Source organism: Patella vulgata, chromosome 8 (genome assembly GCF_932274485.2).
Source record: "Patella vulgata chromosome 8, xgPatVulg1.2, whole genome shotgun sequence".
NCBI classification, from domain to species: Eukaryota; Metazoa; Mollusca; class Gastropoda; family Patellidae; genus Patella; species Patella vulgata.
The window spans coordinates 19,755,497-19,770,277 of NC_065886.2; the positions used below are offsets into that span (position 1 = coordinate 19,755,497).

General features: G+C 36.8%; 1 protein-coding gene across 3 annotated transcripts in view; it reads right to left on the reverse strand.

The window, feature by feature from the left end:
• The window catches only part of LOC126830754 (sphingomyelin phosphodiesterase), a 41,987-nt gene that overhangs the window by 17,806 nt on the left and 9,400 nt on the right, over positions 1–14,781 (reverse strand). The window contains exon 1 of one of the 3 annotated variants that reach the window (XM_050561154.1): positions 12,905–12,924. The exons of 1 other annotated variant lie outside the window; for it this stretch is intronic. The gene's annotated coding sequence lies outside the window, so the exon portion shown is untranslated. Of the gene's footprint in view, positions 1–1,650; positions 1,771–12,904; positions 12,925–14,781 lie in introns of those variants that run through there. One more of the 3 variants, XM_050561155.1, reaches the window with a different exon arrangement.

Sequence of the window (14,781 nt, forward strand, 5' to 3'; positions counted from 1 at the left end):
ATACAAAAAACAAAGGGAACTAAAAATTTTTGATAATGCTTGAATCAGATGAAATTTCAAACCAGGGTATAAAGTGTGTGTGGCTATGTACCCTCCTTTGTGAAAAAGTACCCATTGATTTTGAAAGACTTATCTAGCTCCAATAGTCAAACAATGCCCACATTAGTACCCTGATGACAATATTGTGTTCTCTTTTCTTACTTCCCTTGTTCCAACCAGATCCAATGATACTTAAAACCAATGAACATACATGAACCATTGATCACTCCTCGTTGCTGGTTGGCTCTGAACTATAGGACAGGGAACAAGTCAACGTTGCTGGTGATCGACTGATATCCAATTTTCTCTGATTTCGGTTTCTATTTTAAAAAGGTTGCAGTTTTAAAATGCTGAGTTTAGTCCCACATTAGCATGCTGGTATGTCTTCTACAATATTTGAGCATTAACTGTACTTGTTTATCATTAGAACAACTTGCCATGAAGTTCCTTTAGGAACTGTCTCTGATTGGACGATGTCCGCTGACAGTTCCCATCACTTTCTATATAGCTGCAATATGAAAATACGGTAAAATACCGCTCGTCTACCACCTCTGTTCTCAGGCTATTTTGGAACCCTTACCTTCTATATTTCACTGAGAATGTTTATTTTTCGCAAACAGAATCATTTCTGGTCATATCTGACATGAATTTATAATAATTCAACACTATTTTCAAGTAGAATTTAGCGATTAAATAAACATCGGTCTGCACATGTTCAAGTCTCGTAATGGCTGATCAGTTCAAACGTATTTTGTGTATGTTTTTAATCGCAAAATTCTGCTTGAAAATTGTGTTGAATTATTATATGTGTGTCAGCTGTGGCAAGAAATGAATCCTTTGGTAAACAAGGAAGAATAAAGATGAAAAATAGTTGGTAAGGATTCCAAAATAGCCTTAGACCAAAGGTGGGGAATGAGCAGTAATTTCATATTGAACCTATATAGAAAGCGATAGGAACTGTTACTGTCAGCGGACATCGTCTGATCAGAGATAGTTCCTAAAGGAACTACTTGCCATGGACCAAGGGTGTGTTTGCTGGTATGCGCCTACAGATTTCAAATGTGAATACAAGGTTGCTATCAACAATATTAAAATACCGAGGACTTAATCAGTCATGTAGGTATATGGATCACTCAATTACAAATGAATAAAATTGGGTTTTTCAACTTTTAAAACTTCCTTAACCTGTCTAATAATTAAGACAGTCATGCCATGCAGTGTGCTATATTATAAGGGAATTGTTGTCAGTGACAGATTTCGGTTTATTGTACAACGCCCTTATTTTTTTTTTGACAAGTCCTGCGTCCGGCACTAATAGTAATAGACCTACTAATGACAGGAGTCGTTGTCTCAGATATGGCTTGTACGGTGAAGCCTCTGGATATACCGTTGTGATATATTCATAGATAAGATAGATGAAGTGTTCTTGTAAAATATAGCCCACCAATCGCTACTAGACTTGGCCAACCCAAACAACCACGGAAATACAAAAAACAAATTACGACTTACCACAGTGACAGTAAATATTACGGTAATAAATTTAGTGAAAGTGACTGAGTGAGTAGAATAAATAATCACGACAAAGAATTGGCTGGTCTCGTTCATTCTTACCTTCCTTCTTGAATTCCTACACTCAGGTCTAACGTAACAATCAAAGCTAAAAGTTACATTAGTAATGACAGAAGATTGGCACACATTTCTTGTGATGAACGATCAACTGACCACGTGATGCATCACGTGAATTAACTCTCTATTGGACTCAGACAGCCACATAGTGTATAAAAACATTTCTTGAAATATCAACCAGTATTTCCAAGCAACTATGCTGGAATTTCAAGCTAAATATAATATACATAATTAAGCTGCTCATTAATAGATGTCTAGAACCATGAAAACGTCTGTCCAAGCCTAGGTCAAGAGGCGTGCTGGGAGGGTAGGTAGCCGCCTATCCTGCCCTCATGACTCATAATACAAAAAAAAAAAAAAAAAATATAGTATTTAAATACAAGTACAAAAGAAACCGGATATGCTTGATAATGCAGATAGGTAAAGTGAAAACAAAAATTATTATTTCTTCTATAGTTGGCAAATTGTAAAAACCGTTCAAATATAGGCCTATCACTGTTACACCATAATTACGGTTGAATGCAAATTTCGTGAATATCGGACCAAAACTGCCCTACAAAACCCCCGCTACCCTTAAAAGCATGTAATACCCAGGTTGTGGACCATTAAGAGGTTCGAATTTTCATCCAATCTGATATATCCCAAAGGTCTGGTTTCCTTTCGATATGGGCGCGTATTGAAACTTTGAAACTGTTTGGATTATGACCCTGATTGTACGAAATATCACGTTTTTAGCTTGTGTCAATTTCTAGGTCCCAAATATTAGCGATTTAGCTCCTTTAAACTATGTGTTAAGGATCAAAAGTTCTTGGATAAGTTCGACTTTGTTACGCATAAGACCTGTAGAGCTATAGGCCCTGCTTTTTATGCAAAGTTAATGTGAAATATGTATGGATTTTGTAGGCCCTCCAGAGGCTACAATTGTTGTCCCATTCTGAGGAAACTTAACAAATATGTGAAGGATCAAATGACCTAATCTTAACCCTCGCAACTGGAGGTCTCTCAACCCAGGGATCAGTATAGAGCACAGCAGGGTTCATATTCCTGAAGCAATGACCCGAGAAATCCCTCTCTGGCCATTGCTGGATTAGCTTCTGATACTTGCGCTTTTGACGGAGTGTGTCTATTTTTCCCGTTCAATCAAATCTATCCCCAAGCACAGCAACACGACAGCTCTTCTTTTAATCAGGGGCCTTCCCAAAAACTTTGAACAGTGATTTAAGGTATTAAAAACGGTGAAAGTGTTGTTCGTCTCAATTGTCACACAATTAGTTTTTCTGCAATATTCTGCTATGCACTGGTTAATTGGGCATAATAAAATCGTGAGTCATGACGTAACGTTATGTAAACATATTTGGTCCAATTTGGAGCTCTGTTTGGTACTGTTACGCAATTAGCTATTGGTTGTTAATCGGGCTATTGACCAGTCATAATTTAGAATAAGAATTTGCCCCCTTTACAGCAGTGAGCAGTGGGATTAGCTGCGAGGAGTATGAACAGGGGTTTCTACTGAAAGTCTACGTACTAGAAGTCTCACCCCTATGTTAAAATCAGGCCTCGTATCTAACAGCATAATTACTTGCGTGCAATAACCTGGAGAAAGGAGTACTTGCGGCAAAATTAATGGCAAATCTCCCCCTAGAACCCCCACTCCGCCGGGCCTACCTGGACCAAAAGTATAACACAATACAGCTATACGGATAACAATCAATAAGGTGTAGAGTTTGGTACAAATGTCTGGAGAAATAGAAATGAAATGAAATGGGGTTTAATGTCCTACTTTTCTGCTCCTAATGGGCTACTGAAGACGGGCTGGAGAAAAGGAAGTGGGATGATATTTTGAGAGATTTGTTATTTTATTTCGGGATTCAACATCCAATCAATTTGTACTGATGGCTTTCAGATTAGATTTCACGGTCGGATTAATATTTCCATAATATTCAGAAATCAAAATCAATCAATATGAATTTCTCTGAAGGACAACTGGAATATTTATAGCTGCTAGCATACACAACCCAATACGCTAATAATAATAATAATAATAGTTACCACGAACCCTAATGACATGCATTCGTTCATCAGTAACGTCCTTGGTCAGGCTTAAAGTAAACTTTTTATACCGGGGCCACAGTCGGTGTCTAAATCTTGGTCATATTTTTGTTCTTGGGGTTATCTCATTTCTACTCTGGAGTGCTACCCCCCCCCCCCTCATTAGCTAACAGAATCACATGTAATTTGGTAGGTACCATTTGGCAAGAATCCCTTTGTAAGGAATTTGTAAGGAATACCATGCTTGTTGTCTGAACTCATGGGTCGTTAAGTTCTTGATTGTTGTTATCTATGTTCATGTTCAGATCTTCAGGATTTAATCATAATCCCTCAACAAAGGGTCAAGGTACGGAATGCCATGGCTCAGATATACTTCAGATTTATTCTAGCATGTGCCACAGAACCAAAATGTTTCCGGCGCCCTAAGTTTAGTCGGCCTACCCTCCTTCGCCTCTGGTCTGTCCCGTTGTTTGTCCAACATCCCTTCTTAACACTGAACCATATGATATCATAGATAAACCTACTTGAGTAAGAAACGCCCCTCGGGATAAACACTGTTTACTTCCTCATCAATTTACAGTGAAATCCCGCTTAACGACCAACTTGGTATTACCGATAACTCACGTATACGACCACATATTAAAATAACTAATTTTCTTCTTCTAAATACCTTATAAACTGTGTTCACTAATACAGACATTTCACTATTACAGATTACGACCACCGTAATACTGCCCTTGTCCAACAGTTATTGACTGCGGGAACCATGGGGTTTGTTTTGTTTATTTCCTGCTCGGAACTGGAAATTTATTGGGGAAATTAAAATTATTAATAAAAAATTGTTTCGCATCGCTTTGCTCGTTTATAAAAACGTAAAATACTTCTACGATTGTGCTTTTATATCAAACTAAATTTGTATTATTAAGCTTCAGAGCTAGGACACACTTTTTTGTCTGTGGAAGCCACAGTGGCTCAGTGAGTAAGATGTTGGCTCGCTAACCTGAAGGTTCCGTGTTCAATCCCTGCTTGGCCGAGAAATTTCATCGGTATTTTCCGGCATGGCACCCCTTTGTCAGTGGTGCAGGACAGAGGGCCCGGGAAGGGACAATGTATAGTTGTTGGGAATGGAGTGAAAAATCGTGGTCCCGTGTACACATTAGCGTGCATTTAAAAGATCCCTTGGCAGTTGGAATTCTATATAAGAGTAGGCAAAATGTCCCTCATAGCACACTGTATGGCGTATGCCCGTCTCTATTAACCTAGTCAGAGCAGAACAGTAGGACGTTAAATCCACTTTTCATTTCCTTGGCTGTGTCCGCTCTGATGCCCTTTTACCGGGAATGATAGGTGTTTCCACATATCGGTAAGAAATCAAAACCATACTACGATTGCGCAAAGATATGAAACGGAAATATGAAAGGCACAAGCTGTTTAAATGTAATATGTACCGGTAACAAACTGCACTTTTTAATCCACTTTGCCTTTTATTTGGGGGTTTTCTCGAAAAAAAAAATCGTAAGAAAAGGTGAAAACATTCTTTTGAGACTGACAGCCCCCGCTCCTTTTCAAAATCCCGTATATCCTGTATAGTTTTCTATGGTCAAGGTCACACAAGCATTAGGGTAAATTGGGGTAAATCATTGCCGACGTCGTGGAGAGCGTTCAGCTCAACAAAAAGGAGCGTAGGAATAAATGTTTTGGTGGTTTGCGTTCATTTACCTTTCATTTTTTGATAGTTACCTCCCTTACATCATTCCAAAGAAACAGGGATTGAGTCACTCTTATATTAATCGAATAATGTAAGCTATCACTCGTCTCCTTTACACTCGTAAATCGGCATGATTAGCATATGGATAAAGATGTGATCAAGAATTAAATAAAGATAATAGTTTTCTGAAATAGATATTTAACTTATTTCAAGCAAACCCTAAAGTAGTAAAGACTATAAATGTATACGGTATAAGGAATAAATATGCCAAGTTCCACGATGATCCATTCATAATTACGGCCTGTATACGATAAACAAAAATTGGGCGTTCCTCTGCCCCTGGGGTTCGGGACATGCACCAAAATCAATAGTTGCCGTCCTTAGGCTATAAGGAATACACATGCCAAGTTTCAAGGCGACCCATTAAGAATTGTGACCCGTAGGCAGTACATAGACACACGTAGGGACAAAATGGGTGTGGCTCCGCCCCTGGGGTCTGTTATTCTCCACAAACAATAGGGATCATCCTTAAGGTATAAGGAATAAGTATGCTAATTTTCAAAAGGATCTGATAAGAATTGCGGCATGTAGGCGACACGCAGACACACACACAAATTGGTCGTGGCTCTGTCCCAGGGGGTGGGGCATGCACCAATTGTTTTTCGGGGGGGGGGGGGCTCCATGCACCAATTGTTTTTCTGGGGGGGGGGGGCTGAATATACTTGGACCCCCCCCCCCCCCAAAAAAAAAAATTCACATAGTAGGCCCTTACTCCTATTTATTTACAACAATTATAAGGATTAGTTAAGATTCTATCTGTATAAAACAATGTACAAATTAAAACACAAACACTTATGTTTACTTTTTGAAATCCATTTATAATACGCAAAATTGTCAAAATACTTTAAATATCTATACAACATTCTTGTAAATGTCAATGTGTATATGTATATAGTATTGTAGTTAACAAGGTGATTGTCAAATATGCATCCTCATAAACTAAAGTTATGTGATCAAGTTTTGTTTCATTTGGATCCTCCTCAAATTCCCCTACTAAACTCTCTTTGTCCTGTTGTTCATAACTCAAGCGTAACATTCAATATGTAAAAGTCATGAAAAAATATGAATACGGCACCCCTGGCTTAAACATGATAAACATTGTATTGGTGTGATGTTTTAGTTTAACCCCGTAAAATATGCCAAAACAGTGTTTACAGAAGACTGAAACTTATGGGGGTGCCCCCCCCCCCCCCTGAGAGGGTGATCCTCCGACACTCTCCCTTTCGCGCTACATCGGCTGCTGCGCATCCTCGTGCCTCCGGCGTCACAGATTGTCAACATTATATAATTTCATTTGCAGACCCCCACAATATATATTTCACGGCTACGCCTCTGCAATTACTGCAAAACAACCGAAAGAATTTTATTTCCGAAAGGCCCATTTGTAAAAGATATGGAGCGTAAGTTTAAAAAGAACTACTTGCTTACTGTCCGTTTAGGTCGCTACAAGAAAGTCGCAGTCTCCTGTATGTATAATCTGGTTGTTTCTTTTGCCTTGTAGGCTAAATATGAGTTTGGAATAATAAGATCATTTAGTTTTAAATTGTTTTATTAATATCCTGTTTTTCCATTGTTTTGTCGAAGAAGGGGCAGAAAAGTTCGGAACATTACAAGGATGATCCCTATTTATTTTCCCTGAACTCCATCCATCTATTGCAAAATGCGTGGCGTATCTTGCATGAATAAGAGGAAAAAAAGAAGTACAATTTATGAGTTGTGGCATAGATTGACACGGGGACATCTCACTGTGCCCCCTGCTATTGTTCTCATGGGGGGATTAATCAAGCAAGGGGATTATCGAATACAATGGTGTTAAAAGTATAGTCTGTTTTTTTAAACTACTAGGTTTAAACTAATTAACAACTTTATTCACAATAAATTTCAAAAAAGTAACAACAAATACATGTATCAAACATAAATCATAACCCTACTAAATGTGATATGGCGTCAGTATATTCAATTGCACTTTTTACTCCATTAACAGTTTGATTTTTAGATCATTAATAGATTCTTCTACTCTTTTATATTTTCGTCTTTTAGGGGGCAATCGTCCCCCGTTATCCAATTGAACTATTGTATTTTCAGTAAAAGTCTGCTGGTGCTATTGGTTTTCGTATTTTTTACTCTGTACTTATACCCCAAATTAACTAAATTTTGACCTCCTTGAGAATTAGGAATAAACCCTATGCAAACTTGAGCCATTTTAAAAGATATAATGTAATTGGGGGTGACAACTATCCTTATATAATGATAGTGAGTTTCTAATCATATATTTGATTGATTTATGAGTACTGTCTGAATGAAAGGTAGGTGAATAATATTTAAGATACTCGTTAATCGATGACACGTGAACTTAACTTATATATTTTAATCATTAAAATAATTAAATTTTAACTAGGTGAACAGTACTAATAAGGATACAGTCTATAATCCTTTGTTTACTTAAATTTTCACACCACTACCCTATAACACCAGTTGATTGGGGGGCACAGTGAGATTAAACCATTGACACGTAGTCAATAGACGATATCCCACAATAATACACTAATTACAAAATATAGATATATTGATCGATGTTTGCCAATTAGGCTATGAAAACATAAATCAAATCCTTTGCAAGGCTACCCACACTGATTTACAGCCAAGCACGTTGTATTATCATGACCAAAGAACCGAGAGTCGTATACATTTTGAGGCTGTGAAAAAAGACAAGGGTTTCTTTCATCACTTTTTGTTAGTTTTTCCAAACTTGTTTAGTCGGGTGCATTGAACATCGTATAATTTGACCAAAAATATGCTCCAGTCCAGCAAGGCGTTTTTTGACGTAGCGTGTTCAGCAAAAGCAACCCGAAATTGCGAAAAAAAAATGCTAAGAACTCAAATTTTCCCAGTTTGTCACGTGGAATGCGGATTGGCAGTTACTTAAAGATGCATTATGTAAGAGCCAAATCTGCCTAATGCAGGTTTTTCTTCTGGCTTCAAGTATTATATAAATTATTATTTAGACATTTATTCACATGCCAAGCTTCGGGTGACCGAAATTTAAATGGATTCGAACATCCGCGAGATTTAAATATTTAACGATAAACTGGATTATCGAGACTTACTCTCGGTTGTCAGCCACCGTTTCTACGATAATAAACGCTCACCGCTACGTTTTCAAACAGTCATGATTTCGCTCAGAATAAAGTAATTTGAATGAAATGTTCAATATATTCATTTTTCATTATCTTTTTTGGAACTCTTATATGTAAAGCTAGGTAAAATATGCTTTGTTGGCAGTTTGTTTAATTGGAAATTAAGGGAATCAAACGGTACAAAACTTGCTCAAAGAAAGTCCCTAGCCGCTTAATGGCTTGCGAGGAAGTCTATATTTCTAATACCTTCATTATAGGCTACCTACATGACATTAGTTACTACAAATGGTTAGTAGCACGTGCTCGCTGTATCATAAGGTCTGCAATTGGGTCAACTGGTGTGGTTTCGATACACCGGTTGTACGTGACAATTAGTAGGGTCGCCCGTCCGCAAGCGAATTGTTGAGATAAAATTGAACCATGTGTTAGTCCCGAAATGACCTAGTTTGTGTCGAGTGGACACATTAACAAATTTAGAATTTTGAATCTAATATGCCACCATAGAACTGTGTATAAATGAAATCAATCTAATAGTAAGTGCAGGAGGACCGCGCTACACGTAAAACAAAAATCTACAAGATAAACCTGCGGACAAGACAGAAAATAGACATTGCACCAAATAAACAAATATCAAATTAAGTGAATGGATCCTGTGTTCATCATTTTTTTTAAATTATATGACAAAACAGAATTCATTCTTTATATATTTTTTGTCATATAGATATTTTGTTGACATTTACATATACGTAAAACACGTCGAAGTACCTTGGTGAGGACAGCTATACATAAATGTTTTGTAATAAACTTAACAAGATGACTAGTCATAACCACCCCGCGCCCTTGCACTTGTTTGGAAGGCATAAGGAAAAACAACTTCTTGGAATATCAACGGGACTAGTCAGAAGATTCATATTCTGATCACACTAGCTACATGGAAACACAAAAATTATTAAATTCGACAAATTTCTAATTAGCAAAAGATACAACTACTGCAATAGGACGATGTTTTGAATACTTTATGAGAAATGCTCATAAATTTGTTTCCATGGAAACACAAAAATGATTAAGTCCGAGAAATCCCAAATTAGCAAAAAGCACAATTACTTTAATAGGTTTGTACAATGTTTCATGAAGATATCTTGAATGGTTTATGAGATGTGTTCCGGAAACAGAATTGAACAACAAAAACTAACTCAAATATGTTTCCAAGGAAACACAATAATTATTAAATCCCAGAAATGCTAAATTAGCTAAAAGCACAGCTACTATAATAGGTTGATATTTGTACAAAGTTTCATAAAGATACCTTAAATGGTTTATGAGATATGCTCCAGAAAATAAATTGAACACCAAAAACTAAGTCAAATTTGTTTTCATCGATACACAAAAAATATAAATCCAAGAAATTCCTAAATAGCAAAAGGCAAAACTACTGTAAAAGGTTAATGTTTCTACAAAGTTTCATGAATATATCTTGAATGGTTTATGGGATATGATCCGGAAACAAAATTGTACATCATGCAAACACAAAAAATATAAATCCCAGAAATTTCTAAATATCAAAAGGCACGACTACTGTAATGGGTTGATGTGTGTACAAAGTTTTAATAATATATCTTGAACGGTTTATAAAATATGCTCCGGAAACAAAATTATACACCAAATTTGTTTCCATGGAAACACAAAAAATATAAATCCCAGAAATTGCTAAATAACAAAAGACACAACTATTGTAATAGGATGATGTGTGTACAAAGTTTCAGAAAGGTATCTTGAAAGGTTATGAGATATACCCTGGAAAAGATCGCTGAGCGCGTGATAATAATATTTGGGATGGTGTTTCGATATTCGCTGGGGACGAAATGAAATATTTGACATATTCTACTATAACGGACGAAGTTCATTAGCCCTAACATTTTAGAAGCAAGTTAACAGAACCCACTGGGCGATAAGAGGGATCTTCAAGGGCAAGAGGGGTACTCTTTTAATGTATAATGGAGCATGACGAAAAGCGACTGACTACGACTTCGCCCCAGCCTCGAGAAGAGAAGAATAACCGCAAATCGTCAATTTATTTACAAAAGTTGCCAACAGACCGGTTGGTTGAAAGCAATGCATGACTGAGAGTGACAAAGAATGGCTGTTCTAGATTGAGTTTCGACGTTAAAGGGGGCTTGGGGGGTTGGATGGCCGAATGGTTAGCACGTGCGCGCTGTATCATAAAGCCTATCATTGAGTCAGAGAGAGGGAGAGAGAGAAATGGTGTTTAACGTCCACTCGACACAAACTAGGTAATTTCGGGACTAACATATGGTTTAATTTTATTTCAATAATTCGCTTGCGCGTAGGGGTCTTTAGCAGTGGGAGGAAACCGGAGGACCCGGAGAAAACCCACGAGGTTGGACAGGCGACCCTACTCCTTGTCACGTACAACCGGGGATTCGAAACCACGCCAGTCGACTCAATGACAGACTTTATGATACAGCGCGCGCACGCTAACCATTCAGCTATCCACCCCACCCCCCTATCATTGAGTCAACTGGCGTGGTTTTGAATCCCCGGTTGTACGTGACAAGGAGTGGGGTCGCCTGTCCAACCTCGTGGGTTTTCTCCGGGTCCTCATGGCCATAAACGCCATGCATATTTTTCAAGCCAGTCGCATAATAATTTGAGAGGCTCTAAAGCATCAACTAGATTTATGAAATTGATCATGGACCATCACGGTCAAATTCCATTCCTAAATTTGGAATATTGGTTGAGCGTGAGTTTGATAATGGCGACCAATTCAAATGAAAGTTGTTTTTGTTTTTGTATCGCACAATTCTACATGAAAACTTTGTACCGGATGTGGCAAGAAATGATTCCTTTTGGCGATCAAAGAAGAATCACGATCAAAAATAGACGGTATAAGGATCCCAAAATAGTCTTAAAATCGAGAGGGGGGGGGGGCTTATTTTCATATTAGTTGTATACAGCACGCAGCAGTAACGTAGTAGAGGGCAGAGCTGATACAATACGTTACTAAAGTAACTTATAGTTAGGTAGCTATTATCAACAGGCAATATAATATATGGCCGGATAAGAGGGGTTTTTTTTTTCCTTGACGCAGCTGGTTGAAGGCTGCCCACGTGATACGACGTCAACTTGGCTTATCATTCATAGAATGGACTGTTCCGAAAGACGAACGGTGTTTATAACGAGTCGTTTCATTGGCTCAGAGCGAGTACAGAAAATTTCCACTTATGTTAGACAGCGTGATGGAAAATTCCGCTATTGGTCTATCGATTTTCTGTTTTGGTATAGCAATCAAGGATTATAAACACAGACCAAATTATTTTTTTTCAACTGTTTCGTATTCAATTCTTTCAGTTGCAAGTGTGATTTTGGTGGGAGTGCCATAATATACATTGAAATCTGGTACCTATGGTAAGAACCATTGCACACCAATTGCCCCTTGCAAATTGTTTGATAGCGATGCGTATCGACCTTTCGACGACTAGTTGTAGATTGTAAAAAGCAAAATCATCCAATCTCAGCACTCACTAAATAGAACCAAGCCTCGAGCTAAACAAGACATTTTCAAACAAAATAATAACATCAATTTTTCGGTCATTTCCATGAGGACACAGGACCCCGGACGTGTATCATTCATATCCCAAAGAGATATTTTAAAACAAATAGCACACCGATTATGTAATACAAACTGAAGGAAATGTGTTAGATGTATCATCACTTACCAATTATTTTCCATCGCTGAATTACACATGTACCGGTCTCACACGATCTTTAATCACATTTCTTTTAAAGGTACATTATGGAAGATAAGATAAAGAGCTGCAGACAGCTCTAGCTATAATGGTTAAATAATAGATAATTGAACGGGAATATGCTGAATATTTCAGTCAAATTACTCAACTCTAAGCCTCGATTGTCATTGATACCGTTGTAACGATAATAAACAAAGTCTCGATTATCTATTTTTGCGGTTAATCGCCAATGGCTGTTGAACGGCAGATCGGAATCAAATCTAAGGAAATTCGGAAGCATCAGATGGCACCGAGAGTTAATAAATGTCTAATTAATAATTTAGATAACATTTCAGGCCTAAAGAAAGACCTGCGATACGCAGATTTAGCTCTTGCATAATGTATGTTTAATAAATTCAAAGATACATTATGTAAGATTTAGATACAGAGTTGAGCATTTATGCTTTTGCCCAATAGTTTAAAAATAGACAATATAAATGAATAATATTATATTGAAAATTTCAGTCAAATTACTTTACCGTATTGTACAAGTGCACTTTTAGTGTATTCTCTGGAATCTTCGTTGTTGATTAAAAGAAGACAAGACTGTTGATGGTTGTTAATAGTTCTCTATATTCTTTGGTAAACAGTAATCAACAAATATCACAACAGACAATTAATATAACAATTATTGGTCCAATGCTTAATAGTAAATAAGCTCCAATGTGGATATGGGAATTGACATAAACTTATGTCTCCAAATACAGGTAAATAAGGTCTGTCCTTAGGTATGTGATCTAAGTTGATCTCCCAAGACACGTGTGTAGCCAGCTCTTTTCAAATTCTGTCATTTTGGGTCTATATATCCCCATGCATCGCCTAGGGCATTAATCCTATAAATCTACAAACAATATACCCTGGTAACTAAACGCTATAGCCCGTTGACGTTAATTATAATTTATAAGCTCAATTTAAAGTTTAAAACAAAGAATACTGGAGACAGGTGATTAATGAAATATATAAGACAATATGAAGTAGATATAAATGGTGGGTAATTAAGGTGGATTAAGATCCATTAAAATATAATTGATTGAATTATGTAATACTGTGCGGATTAGCATGACGTATTAAACATTTACTATTGAGTCCAAATTCACCCTACTATAGTATTCTGAGCGACAAGGTTTAGCTACAACTGCTACGATAATAAACACAGTCTCGATTATCCATTTTAACATATATTTATTAAATGGCACGGATGTCCTAATCAGTTTGATATCTGGGCCACGGTGGTTGACAACCGAATCTAAGTTTCGATTATCCAGTTTATCGTTAAATTTTTAAATCTCACGGATGTTCAAATCCATTTAAATCTCGGATACCCCATGTACTAAAGGGTTGTCTAAGCTTGGCATGTGAATACATGTACATGTATAAATAATAATTTATAACGCTTGAAACCAGAAATATGACCTGCAATTGGCAGATTTAGACTTGAACATTTATTGTAAAAATATGTTTAAAACGATGTTAATTATTTCTAACCTGTTAAATATAAATTGTGTTGTTTAATTAATGTCAGTTAAGTACTAACTGGATCTACGCCCCTGGATCTACCGACCGAATCCAAACATTATTGTTAGTATAATTTAACCGTCATGACCGCAGTTACAGTGACTTTCAAATTTAAAGGTTTGCAGAGGTTGGTATATACTTTAACACCCCATAGGTCATAAAATGTAATTATTGTTAATTAAGACATTTTTGTCGGGCGTTGTAGCTATTCGATTATTAAGACATTTTTTTTTATTTTCAGAGTATATCTAATCCATATATCGTATTCATTTATTTTCCAGAACCCCAGAAGGTAGGTATATTAATATAGTCATAAGACAAATTTGCTTTATTTGTTTAGACGTGAACGAAATTCTCTTTAGAATGATCGAGGAAAATATCCCCTATGTTCGAAAATGCTAATTATCATGGGGCTGATTTTAAATAGAATTTGGCTGTTCCAAACTGCCTGTTCAGTATATAGTTCCAGTAAATTATATTGTTATTGTGACCAAGATAAATTTCTCTGGCCATAGTAAGTTTGACCTTAAGTACAAACATAGATTAAATACAAAAGTTCACTTGGGTATAAACTCACAGATGTTATCTATACAGGAATGTCCATTCTGCGGGGGATTGGTCTACTTCACATTAAAGGAGAAGTTCACTAACCGAAAAGAAAAAAAAATACAGGGTACACAGCAACTAACTGATCCGTTCAGTTCATAAGGGTTTTCGCATTAAAGATACATCATGTAAGAGCTAAATATGCGTATTGCAGGTCTTTCTTTTGGCCTCAAATGGTATATAAATTAATAATTAGACATTTATTCACATGACTAGTCCATAATCAACAGTCTAG